We start from the raw sequence: 27,811 nt of genomic DNA, 5'->3' as shown, positions 1-27,811 counted from the left end.
CCTACAGACAATGATCCTAACACTCATGTTGTTTGACTGTGGGAGAAACCGGAGGAAACCCACACAACTACAGAGAGAATGTGTAATAACCGAACCCCACAGAGAGGCCAAGGTCGGCAGATGGATTCAAACCGGAGACCTTCTTGCTGTGAGTCAGCAGAAACAAGTACACACTAATAAATCATAAATATCTGTCATTCTCCAATGAGCCACTTTGCATAATGAGGATCTTTAACATTAATTTCCGATGCTTTTACTTGCAGAGTCGTCAAACTCTGGATTTTGGTGCAGTTTGCAAGAAGACAAAATAAAACAGAGAAACTGGCGAATGCAGTGAGAGTGTGGGGCAGCATTAGTGAGGAGTGGATCCACTCACAAATGTTCAGGGTGATTAATTTGGAAACAAACTGTGGATGATACAGAATGTGCAGCTGCACATTCTGTATCATCTGTAAAAGTGCAATGGGAGCAGATGTGCGACGGGAGTCTCCAGCTGCTCCTGTTACTACATCAGTGTGGATACTTTTGACCTGCCGTGTTAAGAATACTTCAAATGCTTTCTCTAACCTCCGTCTCCCCGGAGCGCTGCGGACAATAAAAGCCCGGCGGTTCTCGCTCCTGGTCGAGGGATTAAGTAGTTTTATGATGTTTACAGGAGGAGGAGGTGGAAAAAAATCTCCTTTTAACTGAGCGGATGATTTATCATCAGAGAGGCTGTGTGGAAAACACAGAAGCCTGATTCACTTACTCCCTGATATTCTTCTTCTTCTTTTCTTTTTTTATTTATTGCTCCACATTTTAGTATCCCTTCATCTTCCTCCTCCTCAAAGCTTTACATTTCCCTCCTCCCATCCTCTTTATTCAGTGCGTCTCTCTCTTATCACGCAGTATTTCTCAGTGTCCACCAGCCAGAGGAGGTGACAGCTTTACAGCAACTCTCAGCCAGGCCTCTAATCCTGTCTTCTCTTCGTCCCCCTCCCCACTGATCCCTCCTGTCATCTTATTGCTTTAACATTTAGTCAAAGTAAAATCACTTGGGTTTCATAAATCCCATCCACTTCTAGGGACCTCTCCTTCAAAAACCCATAATCTAATCAACCCCATCCCTTTTCTCTCCTCTGTTAAACTTCTCACCCTGAAGAACGTCTTGACTCCACCCTGTTGAAGGTCTGATAACTTTTAATGAATCAAGTTTGATTTATTGGAGAAGATTTAGGACCTGCAGTGGTCCACAGCTCACTGTGTGTTCTCAAAAAAGAGAGAGAAAACTCCTCACCCTAACCACCATGAACTTTTTCTGCCTCCACAAACAAGACATTTAGAAGCCACAAACGAAATGAGACCAGGTTGTTAAAACTTGGACTTTTCATCTTCAACCCTTCATGTGGATCAGCGGCCTGTTACATCCCCACAGTCTGTATCACTGTCTGTCTTTTAGAACGTATGTTCCGGAATTGCCAGTAAGTCAGTTCCCAGTTTCCATTAAAGTCACCTGTTTGTTACATTGGTGTCTGCAACAAATAAATGCAAAAATTATCTTTGCAATAAAAATAATCATTAGCCACTTGTTAGTCCAAAGCTTTGGGAACTTATTTGTTTGAGAATAGTCCCACAGCTCGGGCCCTGGACCCTGTGGCCCCTCATCCAGTCTGCACACTGGTACCTTACTGTGCAGCTGTAAACACTCTCTGCAAGCATAACAACACTGTTGATACTGAGCGTGTGTCCAGTGTCACACAGACAAATATGATCAGAACTCGACAATGAAACAAGCTTTATGAGCACATGTGGAATGTGTGCAGTGTTTCTATCTAATCAGACAGTGGACTATTCTCTCCTAACATCTGGATACTGTCAGCACTGTTCTGTGTCTTCTAATATGTTGATTTGATGCTCAAGCCTTTTAATTTGCTCTTTTTTAACAGTTCAAAAACAGTTTAATTTTATGCCACTGCCCTTTATGGCTCAAACTAGATAAAACACAGTGTTGCATGAAAAAAACGTTGATCTGTAGCAATCGTGTGTATAATGATTCAAGATCCAAACAACAAATGATTGAAAAGATTTCTCATTGAGCAAAGCATCTCCTGTATGTGATAATTAAGAAACACCGAACTAAAAGTCACATATTAATGATTTACACCTCCGCTCACATTTCATCCTTTCCCCTCGATACCACAAACATCATTAAGAAGCCTCCATGTGGTCTTATGTGCGCTCTTACAACCTGCACGTCATAAAAACTTCACATTTTGCAGTGATAAATGCAGTACTAACACATTTTCTGTCCTACTTTTTCTGGAGGAGGAATACACACATTCTTGGTCTGTGCACAGTGGGTGGAAAAGATAAAAACTACAGCATCAACACACCGTACAGAGTGTTTCTGTTCTGATTCACTTTGTGGGGACATTTCTTGTAATCAGACTTTGTATGTTGTGCTGAAGTGGAAACTATCACAAGGGAGACACAGATGTTTCACCGGAGGGGACGAACAGTCCTGTGTCCAAAACTCTATGTTAGACGGACTTTTGAACTTGTGCAATACATTACAAACATCTCCAAGTCTTCTTTTATTGGCTTTCAGCTATGTTTCATCTCATATGTGGAGTTTTTTCCCTGTTGTGTGAGTCTCCTTCCAGCTTAGCACATATGTCTTTTACGTCTCATTCAATTTTTCTTGGATTTTATTTTGAAAATAGTAAAACCTCCCAACTACATGACCAAATACTGTGTTTAACAGCTCCAGACCATCTGGAACAAAAACTGTCATATGATCTGACAATATTTCAGTGAAGGTTTAGCCACAAATAAATAAGCGTCATATGTGACATGATTTGGGTTAAAAACAACATTATTATGTTTAAAAGCACTAAAAACACCCAAAATATCATTTATTACACGTCCCTAAATGCATTCATGGGGCCCCATGCGCTGCGTGCATATAACACATCGTATACATCTGAACAATGTGGAAAATGCCAAAACTACCAGGAGCAGTGATTCCTCTGCTGTCACTCAACCTTCTCAATTAATACAGTAATGTCATATGCAGACGTCTGCATATGACGATCAATAAGAACAGAGTTTACATAGAAGCTGTAGCATTATTGGAGATGTTCAGGGACAGTATAGAGTGTAGGTCATTTGGATTCTGGAAGCGTTCAGAGCCACTAACCACAGAAAAGACCCCAGTGATGGTTAACAGTGTAATTTTATCAAATATAACTTTTTTTTGTGTTTTGTCTTGGGTTCATACGGACAATCAGGGATTAGTGTGAAAAAAAGACATATTTCAGAGGCCCACTACCATATCATCTGTCACGACGGTCGGAAAAGCAAAACATGGTCCATGTTAGCCATGATTCTCAGCCCAGTGTGCATAATTTTAACCTAATGTGACAGTAAAGACAGGTAAAATGTCCTCACAATACAGTCAACATTAGTAATATTTGATTTGATTGTAAACCATCTTGTTTATTGGGCAAAACTATTACTGTTTGGATCTAAATCACCTTTCAATCATCTGAAAAGCTCTTTGAATTGTATTGATCTATACAAATGGTGCTAAATAAAAGAAAGTTTTGGGTTGGTTTGATTTCGAAGAACCAAACTGAACCCACAGAAATCAGGTCACCAGAAGATTGACTTAAAACAGCAACGGGACAACAAAACAGCTCATTGTAGCAACGTGTTCAACCACAAACCCAGTGAGAAAAACTGAAATCCACGATGGATATCAAATCAAATCAGTGTGCTGGTCTCGCCAAAGCAGCTTTTGTCCATGTTTAAGGACTTGGTCACACAACAAAGCTTCACACAGAAACATGCTTTGTGTTGCTTAATCCAAACTCCCTGAAGCTGAGACATGGATGATGTGCAAACAGAGTAAACCCTGCTCCATGATACCACAGAAAGTCTTTGGTTGCTTCAGACTAAAAGGAGTCCGAATTCATTTAGACTCGGTTGTGTCATGATTGAGTAAACAGTTCTGGTCACTGAAATGATGTGAAAATCAGTTAGGAGTTGCACTGTGTACACCCACCTATAAATCCACTGGTTTCAGCAATGTACAGTCACCACAGCCTGTAACATATAATAAGTATCAATGACTCAGTTTGGGGTTTTTTCTGAGGAGAAAATTATTGACTGTAAACCAACAATGCTGCAAACACATACAGTGTTGGCTTCACTCACTAATACAGAAACAAAATCCCACCAGTGGGTTGTTTGGTGAGGGTGGGACCTGCAGTGGGTACATGGCTGCACTCACTTCTACAACTAAATACAATGAAGGATTTTTAAGACACAACAGAAAAAATCTAATTAGAGTAAACACATGCAGTGTTAGAAGAGACACACTTTCCTCAGTCACAATAAATGTCCTGAACCTAAATGTTTATTTCCATGAAGTCTGCTGTGACTGGGAGTCAAAGTCAGAATGTTTCAGTGCTTCTTTCCACAGCAAAACACTGGAAAATGTCTTTAACACTTCATGATGTGGAAGAAGAAGGAAACGACTTTTACTTCAGAATTAAAATGTGATCATGAAGCTCATGCCACGATTAGATGATGGTTTATCTTTCAGGTTTTGACTCAGAACTGATACTGGGTCTGTCGGAAGAGGCCCAGATTATTCCCAGAGCTCCTCAGGGTTGTAGACGTCGATCCTCTGATATGACTTCAGACTCATGTCACAGTTTCCACAGGAAAATAAAACCAGGACATGAGTGTGTGTGATGGTGAAGTTCTGAACAAAAACTGGGCCTTTTAATAAACGCTGGATATGAAAAAATGGACGGTTGCCTTTTTTAGAAGCTGCCAACAATGATAAATCAATTTAATAGTCTGTTCTTTTTCTTTTAGTTTAATGTTGTGCATTTTAAACTGAAGCTAGAATCACATGTGTGCTTCAATGAACTGGTCAAGTCGTGGTTAACATGTACGTCTGTTCAGACTCATCTGTCTAAGTGGAGAAAATTGAAAGAACTTCCCTTGAAGGTTTTCCTGAGATATCGTGTTCAGGAGACCAGGACCGATGTCCAGATACAACCGCAGGCAGACCGACCGGCATCTGTCTTCATTCCTGGGGAGGCCAACGGCCTTATTTGAACAAATGGTGTGTCAATTTACTGCTGTCGCATGTTCATATCATTTTTTAAATGTGAGCATGAATTATGGAAAATAAAAGCTGGCGTCAGAGTTGAAGTATTACATGTGTTACACCCATTTTTCTGAAGAGAAATTTCGACAAAACCCGTTTTATTGGATATTAAAATCGTGACCACAGTACATGAATCAGTACATGAATACGTGATGTAAATGCTTAATTCCTGTGAAAAAAAAAAAGCCTTTAAAAGGGAGTCGTTCTGTGGGAAGTTTAAAGAAGTGTTTGGTTGGAAAGTGCCTCTTGCCCTGATAGCGGCCTGGCTCCCTCTCAGTGTCCTGAACCTGCCTCAGTCTTGACCTGGAGTCGACCTCTTGCTAGTCCACAGACTGCTGAGCTACAACAACACTGTCCAGCTCCATTGTTCCGGAGGAAAGAAAATCACCTTACATGGACAGAAAACTATGCTGAGATGAAAGAAACCCCTGGTTTTAGTTTGTGGTCTATGATTCTGTGGTGGAGCCGCCCCGAGACAAGTGCATGACTTGTTTTTCCAAAAGGATGATCAGAGCCGCGAGTCAAGACAAACAAACAGGATTGTGGGAACTGAGCTGCTCTTCACTGCAAGGCATTCTGGGAAGAGGAAACTATCTTTTTAACCTCTCTCTCTCTCTCTCTCTCTCTGTCTCCCTCTGGTCACTGCTTCTCTCGCGCTGTCCCTCCAAACCCTCTAGGAAATATTTTGTCTCTGGGGGTTTGTGGGAAGGAGAAAAGAGGTGATGTCATCCACTTCCAGATGGCAGCGTGCAGAAAAGGACAAGAGGCCTCTTGATTCTTACACAACTCCCACATCTTTTAAAGGGTAACTACACCCTCAGTAATCATGCCTCCTGTCCACACCGGGCATGAAGCGAATCATTTGCAGCGTAGACTGTAAGTCCTCTGCTCATTAGCAGAACGTTTGGGAGCTTGCAGGGAACGTGGAACCTGATGAGTTCATCGCACAGGTGCAGCGTGAGCGTGTTCTTTTCTTCCCTCTCCTTTCATCAAAACATGACTGATGCTTGTTCCTGGAAGAAGCCAAACAAGGAAACTGTTGCTTATTGTAAAGAATGAAGCAACAACTTAATTAGGCTGCACACAGGGGGATGCTGGGACCTCACGAGGGGGGAAAGTGTGTGTGTGCTTAACATTTCTTCATTCATCTGGTGTTTTTGGATATGTCCTAATACCTGAAGTGGGTATTTCTGTGTGCACACAATCCCTCACTGTGCTGTGTGACTGATGTATGCAAACTCTCTGCTTTTATGTCTCGGCCCCTGCCTTTGGGGGTAACCATGGCAACCTGTCAGACGTTTGAAACGCTGTAATTTGTTCAGAAAATCCGAGCATCCATCAGTTGTATTTATGGATGCAATTATTCATCCATTTATCAATTCTCTTTGACAGCTTATCCATTTCAGGGTCGCGGGGGGCTGAAGTCTATCCCAGCTGTCATTGGGCAAGAGGTGGGGTCCACTCTGGACAACTCTCCAGTCCATCTCAGAGCCAACACAGAGAGACATGCACAGACAGACAAACATTCACACTCACAGGAAAGTCCGTCTGCAATCATGAGGGTCACCACTGGACTGAATTTGGACATAATCTTGCTTTGGATCATGTGTCCGTCTCATGTGTCCTGTGTGTCCTTATTGCTTGTGCTTATTCTCACACATTAACACTAGCACATGAGCAGTGGCATCAGAAACTCTGCAGTAGTTCGGGATGAAATCAACCAGGAGAGAGACTGATGAACCATCGCTGTCTTCATCACTGCTGTGGGCTCAACATTAACTTCCAGGTTTCTGTTTACATTGTCCAAACATTGACAGTCACAAGGAAAATCCTTTGTTTGCTGCTGGAGGGGATTAGGCCCTAATCTGCCCCCACTGTGGCTACGTTTAATCTTCCACATGAACAGAAACAACGAATGTGTCACAGGCAGCGTTTATGTGCACACATCTATCAGCAGACCTGTTATCAGTTATCGAGTGTTGAATCCACTTATCGAGTAGAAATCCTTTCAAATCCCTTATCAAGTCTTATTGGCTTAACTTTTCATCTGCAGGTCATTAAACATTAAAATGCTCTCCACCCAAAATATTTGTTACAACTGTGTTAGAACATCAGGCCCTCTGGGATTTTGCAGACTTCTTTGGGGATTGTTGTGGCCTCATTTGGTGATTTTCCTTTTTGAAAAGTGTCACAGCTGTTGTGTTTGTAGGCATTTTGTACAAATGAATTGTTGGGGAAAAATTGTGAAATACTTGATTTTTAGAAGTTTTCTATGGAGGCATCTAACTTCTCCTTGAAGTTCTGCAAGTCTACTACATACACACCCACAAATGATGCCAACAAAATATCCTGGAAACTGGATATTACGTTTCACAAGCAGACCGACCACTGGCCTTTGTGCATGTGTCTTACATGAAGCAACATCACACAACAAGCTCTCATCAGCTGCTTTGGTGCGAGGTGTTCAGGGACAGCACAGAGAGAGCGTTTGTTGAATTTGTGTTAATTATTGCAATTGCAACATCACAAATGCCTGGAGGCTCTGGCTGATGTATTCGAATACAGTCCAGCAGTAAATTCTAGTTGCATGAATGTGGTCATGTAGTAAGAGGTGGTGTCTGGAAGGTTTTCTTCACACCATATAGATCTATGGGGGCCAAATAACAGATACAGCAACATTTAAATTATGAATAATCAATTTTAATGTTTTCTCAGTTCTTATACATCGAGGATTTAGTGTAACTGTATATTAGTTTTAGATAAGAGCATATAAACTTGCAACTGAGGGTAAGTAGCCTACTTTACTTAAATCACAAAGAGTGAATGTTTTGTGTTTGATAAACCTGATAGACACAGCTCATCACATCACGAGTTGGGTTTTCAGACTCTCTGTTATTCAAACAATGACTGTGTGAAGCTGTGGAATTTTTCATCTTTAAGCTACACAAAGGGAACATTACGTCTGAATCTCGACTTTCAGGAGAATATCAGGATCAGAAGTGACATATTGTAATAACATAGAAGCCCATGTGTTGGCCCGAGCCGTCCCCACTGTAAGTCTTCATTTCTGAAATTCCGTCAGTCTGAAGGGAGCTTTAAAGCCTGGTACGCAGTGAAGGTTAGAAGAAATAACTTTTAAATGTACAATGTCTGCACAGGGAGGTAAAGGTGTGATGCATTTAATTTAAAGCCAAGTGAACTTTGCTTTGAACTGAACTGACTGAAGAAACCAAAATATGAACCGTCTCACAGGAGTCAGGTGGATTCATCCTCTGGGAAACATGAGCGTTAATTCTTTGTGCCATTTCATCAGGGACACGTAAAGACATTCAGCTCGAGAAGTGAAAACACACACACACACACACACACACACAGAGCAGCCTTTAGACCGACACACAGCGGGTCAGACAGAACACAGTCCCCCCTCATTAGGCGTCTCAGCCAGCAGTGAAAGGAGCGTCTATTCACTGGTTGTGGTGGGAACACTGGGAGCATCCGAGCAAAAAAACAACCACGCTGCCACACAGAAGCAGACCCTCCCGACGTCTCCTCACACGCAGACAAAGACCTGAATACGTGTGAAGCTTAAATTTCTTTTCTCCACCTGTTCTTCATCCTCATCTTCATCCCCCTCCCCTGTGTCTCCCATGCCGTCCTACAAAGAGGACTCGTCTTTAGCAAAAGCCGCCTAAATTCCTCCTGACAGCTGTCACTCCGACCACGAGCAGCACAGAAAAGCAGCAGCTCTGGCAGCAGAGCAGGAAAAGTAAATGGAAGCACAGGCAGGATCTGATTTCACTGCAGCTTCTTTTTGGAGCCATATTTTGAGCAGAGAGACACTTTGAAGTGCATACTTGTGCAAGCTGCAGTCAATAACTTCAGCTTGAAGCTTATTGTTTTCTCTTTGCTCCTTCAGGACATGGATGGACTGATCTGATTTGTGTTCATACACACGACAGCTTTTCTGTTTGGTGCAGGAAAGCGTGCCACATATTTCTAATAGTTGGACAAAGTTGAAGTTCCTAGATGACCATGATATCTCAAAAACAATGACATTACATATATGTGCTGGTGCTGATGTGTGGGGGTGGTGGTGGTTGCTTTAAACAATGGTTTCTATTGGGGGAAGTAACGATTGCTCAGTGGATATGGATCATTGTTACGGGGCGACGCAGCCCAGAACTTTTTAAGGAATGTGCCAGCTCCATGATGAAACCAAGATCCAGACTGGAAAGTTCTGCTGCAGCCAACGTGTCTCCACCAGAAAATAAAAGTAGGTTACAAGTATAAATATTAACTGGTTTCTGGTTGCAGGCAGTTAATGGATCACTAAATGCAGCTTTGCATCATACATACAAGCTGTAGTTTTTGCCACGTGACTAACACCACATTGGCCCATGGATGCTAAATAAAGAGCATATTAAAAGAATGAAGGCAACCATTGAATGAACAATGGGTTAATAACAACAGTCAGTTGCATTTAACTGTGGTCAGTAAGGAGCTTTCACTAATCATTTACACCACAGCTGAGACATCTCATCGCCTTCCCCCAAAACATGTCAAATGTATAAACTTTATTTTAAGTGGTGATGGGTTATTAATAGCAGCCAACATATCAGCCTAGTTTCCATTTGTAGAGTGAAATAAAACCTAATAAAACTTCCAATGCCGGTTAGGAAGCTGCTAAAGAGGCTGACAGAGCAGAGAAAAGGAACAGAGAGAGCAGCAACGTTCGCTTCACAGTGTGAGACCATGTTTGTGTATCTGCTCTGAATCTCTGCTGCAGCGATAAGGAATCAGAGGAGCACAGATTATCTACTCCCACTGCCTCCATATCTGCCATCGCTCCAACGCTGATCCCAGGCATTACCAGCTACACCCTGCACTCCTCCACACACACACACACACACACACACACGTCAAAAGTCTAACAAGGGAACATTCATACACATCTCACTGTATGAAAACATCTAAACTGGAGAATGCACTTAACTTTTTTTTTTTGTTCAAGCAACTTGTTTCTGATCGTGCAATGTGTTCCTCCTGTCACTGGTATCACTGAGAGTCAACACTTTTAGCCTATTCACTTCACTTCAGGCTGAAAAGCACCAACACACTGTGACCCTGAGGGGCCTCCTGGGGTGTGATTCACTGATGTGTTTCTAAAAGCTTCTCAACAACAATGGAGCTCAATGGCAGAAACAAATTAGCTGAGAAAAAGTGTATTTAATAAGGCAAATGTTTGCTGAGAGATTATCTATGGAGTTTCCCCAGTGGAAGTTTAAAAAATAGCTTCATGTAAATATATGAATCTTTATCTAATATATGTTACTTTTATCCTATTTAATCCACAGTTACCATTTGCAGAAAAGTTAGAAACAGTGTAAAATGTAAATAATGAAAAAGCAACACATTTCAGAACATTTGGGACAGATGCACAAATAAATACGTAACTAAATAATAATAACAATATTGAAACATTAAAAACACAATAGGTTACGACAATAGGTTCGTCAGCTTTGCCTCAGATCTAATGAATGTTTAATTTGTTCATTTAATTCCCTGGTGTGAAAAAACAGCTTTTAAATGTGTTTAAAAGCTGTTCGATGTAAAGCTTTTCAAAATAAGACTTTACAAAGAGTTTAACTCTGACACCTGCACACAGAAACACTTCCTGTCCTTTACAATTTGGACGTCAATCTAACACTTTCTGTTCTTCAGAGAAACTTTATGTGCTTCCTGCTTCTCTAATCCACACACACAATCAGACCTGATTGGTAAAACCTAATTTCAGGCACTTAAACAACACAAAAGCTGCAGACTTTGTAAAACTTTCTTTATTTTGTCTACAGCTGTTACCAGAACGTTACCACGAGCTGCTGTTTTCTAGCAAACACTGTCCCAGTTTAGAGCAGTGGATTCCTGTTAAATTCAGCTTTGTTGTCTCCTCCCTTTGCTCAAATAATGTATTTGATCTACTATGGAGTGTGTGTACTCTTAACAAGGTGTGTATTACTTTGCTGTGTATGTCTGCACACTTTTTGAAAATTGAATGAGAAGCATCCAGATTTTGTAAAAGAGTGGATGAGTTCATGTTCACAAATCAGTAGACGTCACCCCTGCTGCTACGACCCCCATCAGCACGGTTTGCAGTGAAGTGTTCTGTTGTGGACAGTTGGAATATGGCTCAGGTACCAGAAGGTCAATGAGGAAAACGCTAGCGCTCTCAATTCTGTTATTAACATACAATAAAGCCGGAAGCTGCAGAACGGTTGTGGTGTTTCCAACTGAGCGTTAAAGCTAAAATCCTCACGATCATCAGGGTTGATTTGCTGACGCCTGTGGTTTTGGGTGGTAACAGAATTCACAGCAAAACAGTGATGAGCAGCAGAATGTGCATCTGCTTAAAGCGCAGCCAAATAAACCTCTTCAGTACCGAACATCATTTCCCCTCATTTTTCTTATGGACATTTGATGAATTGCTCATTAGTTTTTTGAAACAGTTGAATCAGCCTGAAGGTTTCCTGTTAGAATCCTTATATCATGCACAGCACAAAAAAGTGGTTTAAGTTACTAACACTGAACTGTGGACACTGAAATTCACCTTCATAACATTAATAAACTACACGTCTCGAAAAAATGTAAAGACAAAAAGTCTGATAATCACTAATGGAGCTTTTAAAGTTGAGAGGAATTTTCTTGCATTTTACTTCACTGATGCAGTGATTTGTGCTAAAACAGAGCTCTGTTTAAACTCAAGTAGCACTGTCCAGCATAAAGGAATCAAACTAATGCCAAACATTCAGTCCAGACCTGATGCAGCTCACCAACATTCTTTGAAAACACAATTCATTTTAAGGAAAACAAAGAATGAAACCACTTCAGCTTCAGACGAGCTTTCATCATTTGGTTCTTCCCCAGCATTAAATAAAGCATTTCCAGATACCTCTGCTTATCCACAGCTGCACCCTGAGGTGCTGTGTGTGTGTGTGTGTGTGTGTGTGTGTGTGTGTGTGTGTGTGTGTGTGTGTGTGTGTGTGTGTGTGTGTGTGTGTGTGTGTGTGTGTTACACATGTTGTGGGGACATCAAACACTCAAGCTGTGGGGACTTGATCTCCTTTTAGAAAGACAAATCCTTAAACTAGGTTTAAGGATCAGGTTAGAGATAAAGAACGTCTCCAGGAAATGAATGTACGTCAATACAATGTCCTTTGAAGTGCTGTGTGTTTAAGATGCAGAGATTTAAAGGACATTAACGTGTAGTGCAATTTTTGTATTTGTGGTTTGCTGTAAAAAAAAAAAAGTTGCTGTGTGTCTGAGAAAAATAAAGATCAAGATGAATTAGTTTCTAGAGTTTCTATTAGGGGACAGTGGTGTGTAATTGTGTGAGTGCCTGCATGTGTGTTTCACAGTGTAAAACTAGTGTAAGCGTTGTGCAACAACCCCCCCAGCTCCCCCCCAACACACACACACACGCGTGCGCACACACAAACACACACACACTGAATTGTCCTAGAAAAGAAACTAAAACAACACAGTGACATAAAACATTTAGAGCCACCACCCAAACCCTGACGCACTGTTTTCAGTCTTCGTGTGTGTGTTTAATGTTTCCATTTCCACAACAGACACCTACTGTAGTTTGATTCTTTCTTATCACGTGGAGGTTTGATATCAGAGTCAGGAAGATGCAGTCATGCAGAAATGAAAGCACTAAACCTGTCAAGTTGCTGGACAAATTCATTGGAGTAATTCAAATGGTTAAAGTGTGAGAAGTCTATGTGATGAAAACTCAGCCATCACATCAGTCACAGATTCTTCCGTTAGCAGTCTTCAGTCACAAAAGTCTGTTCCTCAAACTAAACTGATACCACCTCAGTTTCCTCAGTCTCTGGTTATGATTTGCCCTCTACAACATCAGAAAGATCAGACCTAACAGGATATACAACCCAACATAGTACAGGTGGTAGTACAGGTCATATCTCGGCCATATCTCGTCTTGAGTACTGCAATGCTCTGTTAATGAGGTTACCACTATGAAATATCAAACCCTGCAGATGATCCAAAATGCAGCAGCAAGTCTAATTTTTGATCAGCCGTAAAGGACTCATGTCACACCTGTCTTCAGATCTCTACACTGGCTTCCTGTAGCTGCTCACATCAGAGGTCGCACTGTACAGAAGACACCAAAAAAAAACGCAGCTCAATGATCAAGCTGCCAAACTCTGCAGGCTCAGCAATATCACGCCCAATATTCAAAAAACAAAACAAAAAGAGAAAAAGCAACGGTTATAGGGAAATTATGAAAATTACAAAAGTACAATAATTTACCTCTGTGTGTGTGTGTGTCAGGTTGTTACCATGGCAACCACAGCTTTGAACCTGCTGAGTCATTCACATTTGCTGAAGACAACAGGTTATAAACTGCTCAGACAAAACAGCCCCCGTTTGTATATTTGGGGAGAATTTCTGGACCTCTGTTACAATGGGCTCCAGTGAGAATTTCAGATTGTACTCTCCCTGCTTCTGGATACTTACAGAAAGAACAAACTTGACTTACGAAAAGAAAGAGAAGGAAAAAAGTTCATAAAAGTTGAGGCTGAGAAGTTACAGTACATCCGCAATACACACTAATGGAGAAGACAAAAATTTACCAAAAAGTACTTCAAACTAAAACTACAAATTATTCAGAAACTGTAAAAGAAATTAAAAAGCTGAATGAATAATAGCTGAAGGTCTTGTGACTTGCGGAAAGTTTGAATGGTCTCTCTAGGCTGAAGTACGCCTGGCTAGTTAAAGCTGAAACAAGACAAAGCTGAAGATTTTCTCAATTCATTTGAATGAGAAACACTTGCAGAAAAAAGCTGAATATTATAAAAAGTATCAAAGATATCAAAAAAGTGAACGGAAACAATAATGTCCTTAATAAGCTTAAATGGTGCTGAAGCATTCACATTAGATAAGACTAGTTTGATTCCAAACTATTGCTATAGGACAATTATCCATCCATTAAATGACCTTTATCATGTCCATAATTATACTTGGGATGCAGTTTGCAGCAATCTATAGACCAGAAGCTGCAGATTATTAGGCAACTTCTACTGGATAAAGCAATCAGCAAAGTTAAGTACAGACTTGGATGTCTAGCAGCTTTAGGAAGAAATGTGGCAGTGGACAGTAAGAACACAAAGCCAACAGGATTTAAATGGACTTGTTCAAACTATTTAAAGCCAAGCGTGCACACAAATACACAAAGTTAACGGCAACACGGTGTGTCATTATGTGCAGGGAGAGAAAAGCATCCAACAGCCATTAAGTCGGTGACCTCGAGTACAGAGCGACAAAAAGTAGGTTGGGATGAAGAGAAACAAAGCACAGAACTTTGAGGCAGAAGACACAACGTTGCTTCCTGTTTCTAAGCAGTTCAGTAAGTAGTGCAGAGATTTAGTACTTTGTTACCCAATCAACGCAGTAATAATGTCTCTGCTGATGCTCTGCAAGTGATGGGCACTGTACGAAAGAGTGCAGGAGTGGGACGCACAGACACACACACACACACACACACACACACACACACACACACACACACACACACACACACACACACACCTCAGAGGAAACAATGGCCTCTAAAATTAAGTCTTTTATGTCAACTACATTGTCCTGCAGCAAGTCAAATAAACTTTTCCCCTGAGGACGTGAATTAAAACAAAGGCTTTTATTTGCCATTTTATTTGTGTGTGTTTTAAGATGAACAGTGTGTTTATGCTCCGTGTACAGCATGCAGTCATTTCTGTCTCTGCCGGTTCTTTTCATACTTGTACAGACCAAACAGAGGCCAGCGGGGAGCAGACAGTGATGTACAGTGTGTTCAGACAAACCAAGGACATGACTACAATACAGACTGTAGCTGTTTATTAGCTGCCTAATAACCAACAAATGCAGATAAATGTATCTTCTGAAAGATGGATGTAGTACTGTGTGTACTGGATATGGGGCCTTTTCCTATATTTAGATTTTTGTTGTATGCCAGTTTAATTTTATGATGGATTTAGCTCTGCACTGAGGCAGACACGCACAGACATCTGTCATGCAGCTGGAATCCAGCACCAGGTAAGAACCAAAGTGTCTGGGATACTTTTAAGTGTATGTGCAAACAAATGATTGATATTAAGCGATATCAACATGGCTCAATCATTGGGCCAAAGTGGAAAGAGGACACGCAAAAAGTCATTACTCCTTCACACTTTGAGAACATCTGTGTGTCTGCTGTACGTTGTGTCGTGGACTCTTGGCGCCAGATCCCAGGTTTGTTCAGATGGTCACGGAGGGGAAGGAAGCGTTTGGCTTGGCAGGAATACTATATTGTTGTCCCAGTCCTGATAAGGGTTCATTAATTAGTAGGCTAGACCAACACAATGATACAATAGAGTCTGATAGTGCTGCTGTTGGGGGGAACGGGGGGGACTGTTTGCGTGGCAACGGACAAAAAAACAGATGTTGAAGAGGGGCGTGGTTGTATGCGTGCGTGTGCCATTTGTTCTTTTTCCAACACAGTGACAGTAGATAAAAGCAGAATGAGAGAGTTACTTTAAAACTGAGAGTGACAGCAGCTGGAATGTGAGACTCCTGAGACTCCTGGGCTTTTCATGTTGTCACATTCATAAAAGGGAGAGGAAACGGAACAGATAAAAGCCTCCTGGCTCCTAAATGAGACAAAATTGTTTTTATCCGATGGGTTTTCTCTCATAACGATTCCTCATATGTTGATTCTGGAGTCATTGTGGTGATGGAGATTCTGGACCGGACTCACAATGAGCTGGATTTGCATTTAGCTGTGAAAATCGGATTTGTGATGTGGTTAACAAAGACGCATTCATTCGTTGTAGTTAACGTAGTGATGTCCCGATACCACTTTTTCCCAGACTAGTCCCAGACTACATTTTAGTACCAATACGAGGGCTAAACTAGAGTTTGACTCTAGTATGAGTTCATGGACAGTAAAATCCTCATCAGTTCATTGCAGTTATTCTGGAAAAACAAATATGGCAGTGACTGGTGTTTTAATAAATAAAGAAACTTTTGCTGAAAGAACAAAAAGAAAAGAAAAGAAAAAGAAATCACAGACTCAGGATCAGATCCTGAATCGAGAAGTGTGGACATCATGGACTGTAGAGTCTCCACAGGAATAAGAAGTTAAATAACAGAAGGTAATAATCTGGGTAATAGAAACATCTGTATGACTGTTAGTACCAGATGTTAACACTTTGTTTTCAGCTTTACTTAAGTCCTCATCAATTATTTTAAAACCACAGACATTCTTCCACCTGCAGAGGTTAACGTGGTATTGGGCGCAGTATTCAAGAGGTTTTATGAGGACAAGTACACTAATGCAGGATCGGGTCGTCCCTACACACAGTGTAAACCAAAGTGTTTTTATGTTAATGAAGTGCAAACTGGACCACAGATCATCAGAGCACAAAGTAACGCCGACTGTTCTTATTTTTATCGTTTGGACTTAGAGCTTTGTGAAATTACACGCACTGAAAATGGAAGAGCGCTCTGAAGGTTAAGAGTGGAATAATTCTTGAGCCATACAAAAACCAGAGAAGTGGGGGAAGAGAGAAACATTTTTAAAAGTCTATTAATCAACCACGCGAAGAAAAAAAGGTAACGTGTGAATTAATAGAGTGAATGATTAATAGCCCCAGGTGATTATCAGTCTGTTTGATTTGGCAGCACCAAGCCTCCTTTTTAAACACTGATATGTTGCATAAGAACTGAACTGTATTAAAATCACAACAGATTAAGATACAGGACATTTATCATGGAGTGTTATCTCGTTCATAAGCGCTGCATCTCCCTCATGTGATAATGCAGCTTGGCTAGATGGGTGTTAGGTTATATCATTAGGGTATGAAAGTGCTGCCACCATGGATTCTGCTCAAAGCAAACTAAATCTAACTGACTGTTACATCCTCCACCTGCCTGGGATGGTCTTCACTTTAAGAACTTACATCTGGATGAACAGCACTTGGCTCAGGTCTGGATGTGATACAGTGACTGTTCACTGAAATATTCACACAAATTTACTCACGTCTAGACTTGAATGTTGATATCAGGTTAATTCGGGTTTGATGAACTTTTCCAGGCTGCAGGCTGTTGGGATTTGTGGTGAATTGAACCAGTTGATGGTGTGTGATGCACATACACACTTTTTGACAGATTCACCACACGGGTCCCCACATGTTAAAAATAAAAAGGGAGCTACTTCTGTTTTTCCAGCAGACAAATTCTACATTTAGATTAAACTCGTCTCACATCAGGCCCATTTTGAGGCCTGGCTCAGTTCACCACTTTCATCCAGACTGAACCAACTCTCTGAGGGAGCGTCGTTATATTCAGCGCAGATCTTTATGATCCCCAGAGAATAAATCCAAAGGTAAGTTTGTCGATTCCCTGACTTTTCTTCTAGCTCAACCATGACATTTTGTTTGAAATGTCTAAAGAAACCATTTGGTCCCAGACATGTGTAAGAACTAACACCATCATCAGGTGGATTTTTTAACATGCTCTACCTGCTTTAGGAGCTTGTTCTGCCCTCTGCTGCACTGTGTTTAGTGCAAATTGTGGAAACCAACTGAAACAATGGGGTAAACATGAGCGTGCACCACTGCACCAAAGCACTGCTGAAGTTTACTTTAAACACAGAACATAATTAATTCATCACATATGATGCAGGGACATTTTTCGTCATGGAGAACATGACATTTCAGGGCTAATCTCTATAAGTACAGGGCCTCGACTAGAACCAGACCAGTGACCCGCACAGATCCATGACCTTCGGTATAAAGCAGAACGTCCTCTGGAGTGACCCGGCTCTCTTGGCTCCATGTCAGGCATGTGTGAACCCTGTCCTGCTCAGCTGTCACGTCCTCTGGGACAGAGACACTGATGTCAGCCTGTCTGGGTGGTCTGCTCTTTGTCTGTTACTCACTATGTGCATATACTTTGCATATTCTTCATGCTCCTGTCAGGACCGGCACGTTTGTTTTGGACTGAAATTTGCTATAAAAATACTTAAGTTTAGCTTGTTCTCCCCCTCAGCTCTGTTTTCGACTCCCGGCAACAACATTTTGACATTTAATGTATCATCGTGTTGAGGTGGAGCTGCTGCTGCCTTCACCGCTGTGACGGATCAGAACCGGTCCTATCAGTAAACAAACTTATTCATATGTCATAAGTCAGTGGTTGCACCTGGGTTTCATTAAATGTGTGTATACATTTTTGGTCATGTTACAAAAACATGATGCATCTTTATTGGTAACATGTGCAATGAAAAACACAGAAAGTGATTAATCAAACCATCCATCACCATTTTATGGCTTCTCCACCAGGACTGTGGTTTTCAGCACTGAGCGCATTGATGCATAGAATAAACAGAAATCTCTAAAAACATAGTTTCAATTTATTTTTAAAGTAAATTCTGCCAATGGTGTTTAAACAACAAATGATGTAGTTTTAGCAAATGACACTCAACTGGAGTAAAGAGTGTGTTGGTGCTTGATGCTTTGTCGAGAAACTGTTAAAAAGTGTTGAGATGTTTGAGCTGAAAAAGAGAAGTTCTCACATGGACATGTGGCACATGATCATTTTTGAGCATTTGGGGCAACAATGTTAGCAGGTTCTCATCCAAGTGCTTTGTAATAAAAAAGAAACATGTCACTCATTGGAGCAATGAGTCTGACTCATGTGATTTTAATAGTTTTTGGACAATGACAGAGGCTGATCCAGACTTCAGACTGCAGACTGACACACACTGTGGGCACTGTTGAAAGTACGACTACTTTAGAAATCAACCAAAGCTTTCTGTGACCTTGACACTGGTTCACAGATGTTTACCTCTGTGATGGATGGCGGTAAACATTGAAGAAGTTCACCCTGGCTATAATAGGCCCAGATGGTTTTCTGCCTGTGTGGCTACACGGTGTGTAGTGAGCTCATTCAACCTCATTTTAAATCCATCAAAGACGAAACATGGATTTGTGTAATCCGTTTCACAGTTCTACATAATTATCCTAACCTGTGTGACTGAACCCGGCTCAAACACGAAACCTAAGGTACTGACGGGTCCTGTCTGGCTTTGTTCGGGTTTCCACCCTCTGAGCTGTCCAACCCCAACTGCTGAGGATGCACAAGCCACACACTCTGACCGTCAATGCCAGGGTCAGCAAAGTCAGGGAGCTCGTGTCAGGAAGGGCCACAAACCTGTGCCACATTTCAATCCGGTCTGATAACTTGGAGTTAAGTCGAAAGAGAAACAAAAGGTTTAATACTTCATTATAGATGCAGTGTCTATAGTGTCTATGCAGTGTCAAATTACGTGCCTGGTGTCAAATAGCTCTGCTTCCTGTGCTGCACATCGATCAGGAAATGTTGAGGCTTTGTTTTGTTCTGGCTGGTTCCTTTGTTTTGGTCATGAGGACATTTGCAGGATTTCAAGCCTCACTTTTGTGGTTGAGGTGTTTCCATCTGGAATTCTGTCAGTTCTACGTTTGGGATGCAAATTTATTTACTTCTAAAAGTTTGTAAGCAAGAATCATCTGTAGCTAATCAGAGAATTTCAATCGTTTCTGCCTGATTAGTGCATTTTAGAGGATTCTCACTTCATGCAATTTCATAATGAAGCACAGGGCGGAGCACAGATGATTGTGGCAGCTTAAGTTCCACATTGTAGCTTTAAGTAGAAAAACTCACAACACATACAAGTGCTACATTTTACAGATAAGGTAGAAATGTTCTTTGTAGCTCATCTGTCTTTTTGTCACATCTGCCTTCCTCTGTGTCTCCTTCGCACCCACAAACACACACACTCAGGAAACAGCAGAGGAGGAAGGAAAAACAACAACACACACACACACACACACACACACACACACACACACACACACACACACACACACAGAGCATCTTAACAGCCATTAACCACAATGGAACCACTCCACGGTCAGGAATGCACATCGCCTAGAACACACACACACACACACACACACACACTTCCAGGCTATGGACTGTCCCAAGGTTGGAGCTATTTCAACCGTTGTAACTGTACAATCAAGCACAAACTCACGTTCCCAGCATGCAGGATATTAACCACAATACACGCACGCACACACGTGCGCACACACGCACCAGCCCAGCTCTGACCTGTGGGAGAGACAGTAAGTGTTGAGTCGGGTTTGTAGAATAACACCTACATGATGTGATGAATGAAGCCCCTCGTTGATTTTTGACTCCATCTACCATTGTGTTGCTGTGTTGTGTGTCTTGTGTCCATTGTGGGAAATGCTCTAGTGCATTAAAAGGTGGGGAATTTCTCAGCCTCACAAAAGGTGTGTGTGTGTTTGTGTCCACCTCTCTAAACACAAGAGGGTCCCAGAAATGCTTGACTGTGGGCTGGAAGACGAAGAAGACAAAGACGCTTCTTGCACAATGAGGAGGATGTTATTCTGGGCTCTTTATCTGTTTGGCATGTTTTGCATGTGTGCTAAGCTGTGGTTTCAGGGCATGGCAGTTTAATTGTAGCTTTGAGTTATTTATTTAATAATGTGAACAGGGGGATCGACATGAGTTGGCAACAAAGAGATGATGAAACTCGAAGCAAGTCTGAAAACATCACCTGCAATAATTCATTTAACAACCCCAAGGTGATGGGTGGGGACATCTCTGTGGATTTTGATGAATTATTCTGTGGCCAAACACTTTGACCTGGAGGCTGAAAAACCACAGACCTTTCCCCGCCCATATCAGCTACTTCTGTGGCGGCACATAGCCTCAAAGTTCCTCCCTGGAGCCACAAAAAAACTGCTAAGACAAGTTATTGTTGCACATTATTCTGTCAGTTAAATTGAAATGTTGGGCTTATTGTGGGAACGAAGGATTCCATCCTCAGCTCTGAAAACGTTCACAAAGATTTCATGATGCAAATAAACTTGTCCTGAAGGTTTTTTGTTTTATCGAGGCCAAATTACCCAAATGTCATGCGATCAGTGAACAGATCATGTTCCTTCATGCTACTGTGATATTTTGTATTCTGGTACAAGAGGAAGTTGCTCTTTTCTCAGACCGGACCTATCTGACACAGATGTAAAGACTTGCAAAGCTGTCAAGGATGTCTGTGTCTATGAGCCAACAGATACGTCCCAAGAAAGATTAAAGTCCCGAAAAGTTGTGTCAGGGTGCTGGAATGGAGGCTAAAGCCAGCTCTCACACTCAAACTCAGGAGGATCCATGAAGATTCTGCCCACGTTGTGGAAAAGTAGATCAGGTTCTTACTCCCACATGGTTACTGGCTGAGCCATCTACGTATATGCTGAAGTAAAGATGGTTCCCATTAGGTTACTCTCAAATGCTGCACATTTGGAATCCCACAAACCTTGCTATAAACCATCTGGTCTATATCCTGACTGACAGCGACCGTATCCTTGACCAACCCTGTGCTATGCTTAAATTTAGAAGCAATTCATCCATCAACTGTGAAAAACTGTGGTAAACAGAAGAAAAACCATTTACGCTTTAAAGTACAGCCACCGGAATGTGAGCCTCCATATTTGACTGGCATCCACACACCTTCCCAAATGTTCCAGAGTGATGGTAGAACTGTTGTAGCGAACCTGATGGTGAAGTTCTCATTTTACCCGTCCATCTACAGAATGTTAGCTATGGTCATAAACTCTGATTACGAACGAATAAGGCAGGAAGCCTCCTATATGTCTCAGGGGCACCTGGAAGGAGACCCCGGGGTAGACCCATAACATGCAGGAGGGATCAATTATCCTATCAGGGCTGGGAATACTTCAGGATCCCACAGGAGGGGCAAGAGAAGGTAGAAGGAATCTGGGCAAGTTTGATTGACCTCTGAACCCTGCACCTGAACCTGAGCAAACGGTGGAAAATGTATGAATCTACTGATATAGATTTTTTTCCACATTTGTTTCTCTATGCATGAAAAGTTAGTAGTTAGTAGAAGAAGTTTAGAAGATGATAAGAAAACATGTTAAATTAAAATGCACACACACCAATCCTGTACACATGATTAGTTATGGCATTAACACAGTGGGAACATTAAACAAATGTCACCAAGATGTTTTTCACCGTCAGGACATTTGATCCTGCAACAATATCAATTTGTCCAACTACAGTTACAGTTTTCCTTTGTGTCACAGCACTTAGTGAAGTTAAAAAGATATAAAACCAGCATTTTTCTCCAACCTCAAACTGATTTTGTTGTCCAAATCACACACACACAGAACTCTGGAATCAAACTGAGATCTGTGACAGTCCTGTACTCTGTAGGACCACAGGACTCCGTAGGACCACAGGACACCCAGGGGGGGTTAGTGTGTATTTTCACCTCAGCTGCTGGGATGAGGGTCACTCACAATTCTAATTCAATCCTGAATCCTGCTGTGGGAATAATCAGAACTGACAGGCCCAGTTTCTCAAACTCTAAGCCTTAAATTAAAATCCTCACAAAGGAAAGTGTGATTCATGGACTACAGCTCTACGGGTGTTAAAATAAATAAATAAATAAATAAAACGTGGGGGAAGGTTTCGGTTTCTTTGAAAGAAAAGGCTGATTCCATTCATTAGTACTGACAGGGCCACATTAGGCTGGTGTGTGTGCAGCTGGACACGGGCAGCACTGGTCTTTATATTGTTTTATCATCAATCTTTTTCATATTCCAAATGACACAAACATTAGATATCTAGCAGCTTTCTACAGAGCCATCGAAGGCAAATAAAACTGTGTGTATGCAGATGTTTAAGGCAGAACTCTCCAATGGCTACTGCCATGATTAATGGCAGACAGCTATGAAAAAAATGAAGGAACCAAAATCTAATGAAATGCAGGAAAAGTGTCATTAGGGAGGGAAGCTCACACTGTGGTTGGAGCATGAAACAAGATCTAATTACTTTATATCCCCTAGTACACATACATAAATACATACATACATACTAGAAATCCTTAAAATATAAATACTCACGCAGCCATTTCACAGGCACAAAGAAAATGTATGTCCCTGATCTCAACAACCTACCTGCTGCCCTCAGTGTTTCAGTATTATCACAACAACAGGGTCTTTAAAATACTCAAAAAAAAAAAAAAAAAAAAAAACAGTGAGCGAATTTCCATCCATAGTTGTGTCCACTGCATTATGTTTCTCCAGCTAATGTCAACTTTCCCATCGGGGATATAAAAAATGAAAGTGAAATGGGCCACATGCCTAAAAATGACGCTGTCGGCTCCTACAGTGTGTCGCCGGATCACGAGTCCTAACTCACCCTAATACACACCTTACACTTTCCTTTTATTTTATCATACACAAGTTTGTCTAAAATAAGTTTTAGGCCTAACACATTTGTCTGCTTGCAAAACAAAGATCCATGAATGCATGTGTGTGTAGACGCCTAAATATTCGCTATCCACCCATTATCTGTAATTTGTTATCCTGTTCAGGGTCATGGGGGGCTGGAGTCTATCTCAGATGTCATTGAGTAAGAGGCAGGGTCCACCCTGGACAGTTTGTCTCAGGACCAATGCAGAGAGACACACACAGACAGACAACCATTCACATTTACAGAGTGTAACTAACGTGCACGTGTTTGCACTGTCGGAGAAGACTGATGCAAGCACAGGAAGAACGTGCAAACTCCTCACAGAAAGATGCTGATGACCCAGATTTGAACCGGGGACCTTCTGGCTACGAGGCAGCAGCACAATCCACTAAAATCCACTAAAATCCAAAAATCTGACTGATACTCAGGGCAGAAAATGATTCACTGAGTCACAAGCAAGTGAATCAGAATCTGGTCAGATCCAGTCTTCAGGATCCTCAAACAGTCATAAGGATGCAGAGATCAGATGATGGAAGACCTGGTGTCACAGTCAGAATGAACAGAATGAAAAACCCACCTGAGGTTCAAACACATGTACAAAGTGGATAAAGTGAAGTGTGTTCACAGTGGATAAGCATTACATCCATGGAGAATGAGAAGCACATTTCAGAGACGGCTCTGTAAAGTTGTAAAGAACAGAACCAGACAGAAAAAGAAAGACGAGACCCGATCCAGCTGCAAGGCTCAGTATGATACAGCCCCGTACCTAAAGGTTAAAGTAACCTCCCAGGGACTGACAGGTAATGGGTTCACTCACATTCAGTCAGAGAAACACAGCTCTGTGTGAACGTAGGAAAAAACCTGAAAAAGCCTGAAGCACAAAACAGCTTGAGGGTCAAACAACGAAAAAGGACAACGTGTGACTCTTGACGGATCCAAAGTTCTACAGGAAACAGAGTCGTGCAGATGCAGAAGTCAGAGCAGCAACAGCTGAAGAGCGAACAGCCTCCGAGTTCAGCTCCAATTAAAGTTATTTTTTAACAAGAACATTGTCAAAATTTAGTTTTGAGGTTTATCGCTTGCATTTTCAGATTCTGGCAATTTAAAAAAAATGACCCAGATGTTTCTGACAAACTACATGTTGGTGCCGTAATGGGACAAAATACATTTTTGGGGTTTGTTCCGATGAATCCTCCGGCTCGTCCCACATGGACGCAACATTGACCTGATTTCAGATGAACAGCATATATATGGCAGTAAGTTGGGTGTAAATGGCCAATGTTGGTTCATTTTTATGCAACAACAGCTTCCTGCCATCATCTGACAATGAAGCACAAGTGAGGATCTTAGAAAAACTGAGTAATCTCTGCACTTATATCATCCAGCTGTTTTGTTTTAGGGCTGCATGGTTGTCTGGCTGCAGATGTGCACCTGCTGCAAAGACTTGTGGGAAATGCTGAGATTCTTGATGTGCCTGTCAGACAGACTGGACATCAGGGAAGCACAGCTCTTCCTAGAGGCTGTGGCGTATTTCACGTTGATTCAGTAAAGTAAAAAAACCCTGTTCCAACCATTCCAACAATAACGAGCCTCATTCCAGTTATGGGTGCAGAGGGGAGTCCCTCAGTGTTAGTCACTCAGTTTCCAGAGGATCATTATCTCTGCGGCGCTTTTGGCCTCTGTCTCGAGGAAAAACGGTTTGTTTTAAATCAGCTGAAAATGAAAGAGCCAGTTTCTTAATGGAGAAAATGTGCTTTTCACAGGAGAACCAGACGTATCAGAGGGTGACCGCAGTATTATTATGGTCTGTTCTACTGTACATACATGACAGATTGGGTTTCCTGAACGTTGTCAACACGGTTTACTTAGTGCTAATGTTGCAGCTTGACGAGTCGCCAAAACAAAATCTCATCAGAAGTGAAAGTGATAAGGATCTACACGCCCGCCTTTGAACTTCACTTCTCTTTGGCCGACAGCTATCAGATCGCACTTCATCCAGAGTCTTTGTTGATCCCAGGGATGGAAGACACGTTACGGTGGAACATAAATGCTGCCGCGTGCTGAAGGCCAGACCGTCTTCTGACACCCCCTTTCCACGAGAGGACTGAGAGGGAGTGGAGTAGCATTAATGGGCTCAGTGGGAGCAGATCCGGTACCAACGCTTTCATCAGCTCTTGGACTGTTTGTTTCTGTCCTTTCTCTGACAAACGTAAAACTGACTGATTAGTTCTTTTCCTTCATCTGTGAAACAGCAAAAAGTGCCAGCAGAGTCCATGTCTTCAGATGTCATGTTTCCTCACAGCCAACAGGTCGACATCCAGAGACATTAGTTTATGGTAATAAAAGGTCAAATAAAAGCAGAACATCTTCAAAGCTGAGAATTCATTGCCGCTTTTATGTTTTTCACAAGTTTACCTTGGAAAATGGCTGAAACTCCCAGAGGGTTTTCCTGAAGCTGGAATAACTGATGTTTCATGAATGTGTGAGCAGGATTATTGCTCTAATTGTAACTGCTGCATAACGTTTAGGGCTGAAAGTTATTTTGCTGAATATTTGTGACCTGCAGGACACAGTTGCAATGTTGCACATTGTTGCACTACAACTTGGGAAAACTATTATTTGATTAAAGCTAAAAGAATTAGTTGCATTTAATTAATTAATCCTATCAAGTTGCAACTTTGAACTCTGGAAATTTATAATATTTTATTTTTAATTTATAAATAAATCCATGAACAAAAAAATACTGGTCAGATTAGTCATAGTGAGAATAATTAGTTTACCTGAAAATTAAGTCAAGACATTTTCTTATAAGAAAGTGCAAAAATACAGCAAAAATACAGTAACTGAAATGTTGGTAATACTGGTAAAGTACAAGTACTTAAACAGGAGAAAAGCTAAAAGTTGAGTAAATGTAAATATGAATGTACACAAACACACAGGTGGCTGCATCTCCAGCACAATGACACAATACAGCCAGGAAAACAGCAATCTGAACACACACACACACACACACACAGGGCAGGAAACAGCAGCCCCACACACTGACTGTACAGCAGAGGGGGCTCTGAACTCCATAACAGGAAAACCCGGGACAATTGGGGGAGGTTTAATCACAGCGGACACACACACACACACAGTACTGTCTAATGGTTCTTTTTTGTTTTTATTAAACAGCAGGTGTGTGAGGAGAGATTGTCTCACACTGGACTCATCCAGAGACCAGGGACTCAGATAGTTGTAAAAGTGAAGCAGTTTTTTTTCAACAAACTTAAAAAATAAATAATTATATTTTTTTTAAAAAAGCTGTCCTAGTCCACACTAACATCCGTCCAAATCTCTACATCTCAGGGACGTCTTGAACACTTTCATTCACTGCCAACACTCTGGGAAGAACAGAGAATTTCTGATGAAACCTCAATGAAAACCCTCTAAACCTCTCCCATCTATAAGGACCCCTGAAACCCTCAATAAGCTCCAAAATGTCTACCAGGACGCCTGGCATGTCCTCAACAACTACTGAAAGACATATAAGAACTGTGCAAAGCTGGGCTGTTTAAACAAGTCCCAAACCTCCAATGACCCTTTAGACATCATGAGACCACAAACTCTGCTACAAGAACCCCAGCATCCACTCAAACACCAAAACCCATAAAGGAAACAGAACAGGTTCCTGCAAAGACTATGGAATGAAACTGTCCTTAACACAACTTAACACACGTCTGTTGGGCTCTTACACTGTCCAAACTGATTAAAGCAGCTCTTTCTTCCCGGAGCATCCACACAACACACATAAACCTGAAGGACTCACCGAGCAGTAGTGTCTCTCTGTCTGGACGTTGATCTGTGGGCTCCCCGTCAGTCTGGTTCAGCGGGAAAGCAGAGACGGATCCTGGACGTGATGCTGCGGGTACCGGACACTTCGGTGTCTGCTTATAAACAAACTGGAGACATGTGGGCGCAGGCGGCGGAGCCACACCTTCAGCCCGGTCCCTTTGGCTGCACGCTGCTGCCTTCACGGACCGCTGGGAAGCTCCGTCTGCACAGCCCTGCAAGGTTGTGATCAGAACACAAAGGTATCATATGATGACAGTAATAGCTTTCATACATGCTGTTTATAGAATTTGCATCAAATTGTAAACATCACAATGGGCTTTCAATAAAGTCAAAAAGAGAAATTAATACCTGTGAGAATAAAAAGAGTAGTACCAAACAATTATTAACGATAGGCCTCTTTATTCAAATATAAAC

General features: G+C 41.6%; 1 protein-coding gene across 1 annotated transcript in view; it reads right to left on the bottom strand.

The window, feature by feature from the left end:
* si:dkey-49n23.1 (semaphorin-3D) overlaps nucleotides 1-27,573 on the bottom strand; it is a 77,781-nt gene extending 50,208 nt beyond the window's left edge. Inside the window, exon 1 of the mRNA XM_067505200.1 lies at nucleotides 27,372-27,573. The gene's annotated coding sequence lies outside the window, so the exon portion shown is untranslated. The remainder of the gene's footprint in view (nucleotides 1-27,371) is intronic.
* Nucleotides 27,574-27,811: the final 238 nt, after the last annotated feature.

Source organism: Channa argus, chromosome 5 (genome assembly GCF_033026475.1).
Source record: "Channa argus isolate prfri chromosome 5, Channa argus male v1.0, whole genome shotgun sequence".
In the NCBI taxonomy this organism is placed as follows: domain Eukaryota; kingdom Metazoa; phylum Chordata; class Actinopteri; order Anabantiformes; family Channidae; genus Channa; species Channa argus.
This window is presented reverse-complemented; position numbering and strand designations above follow the sequence as displayed.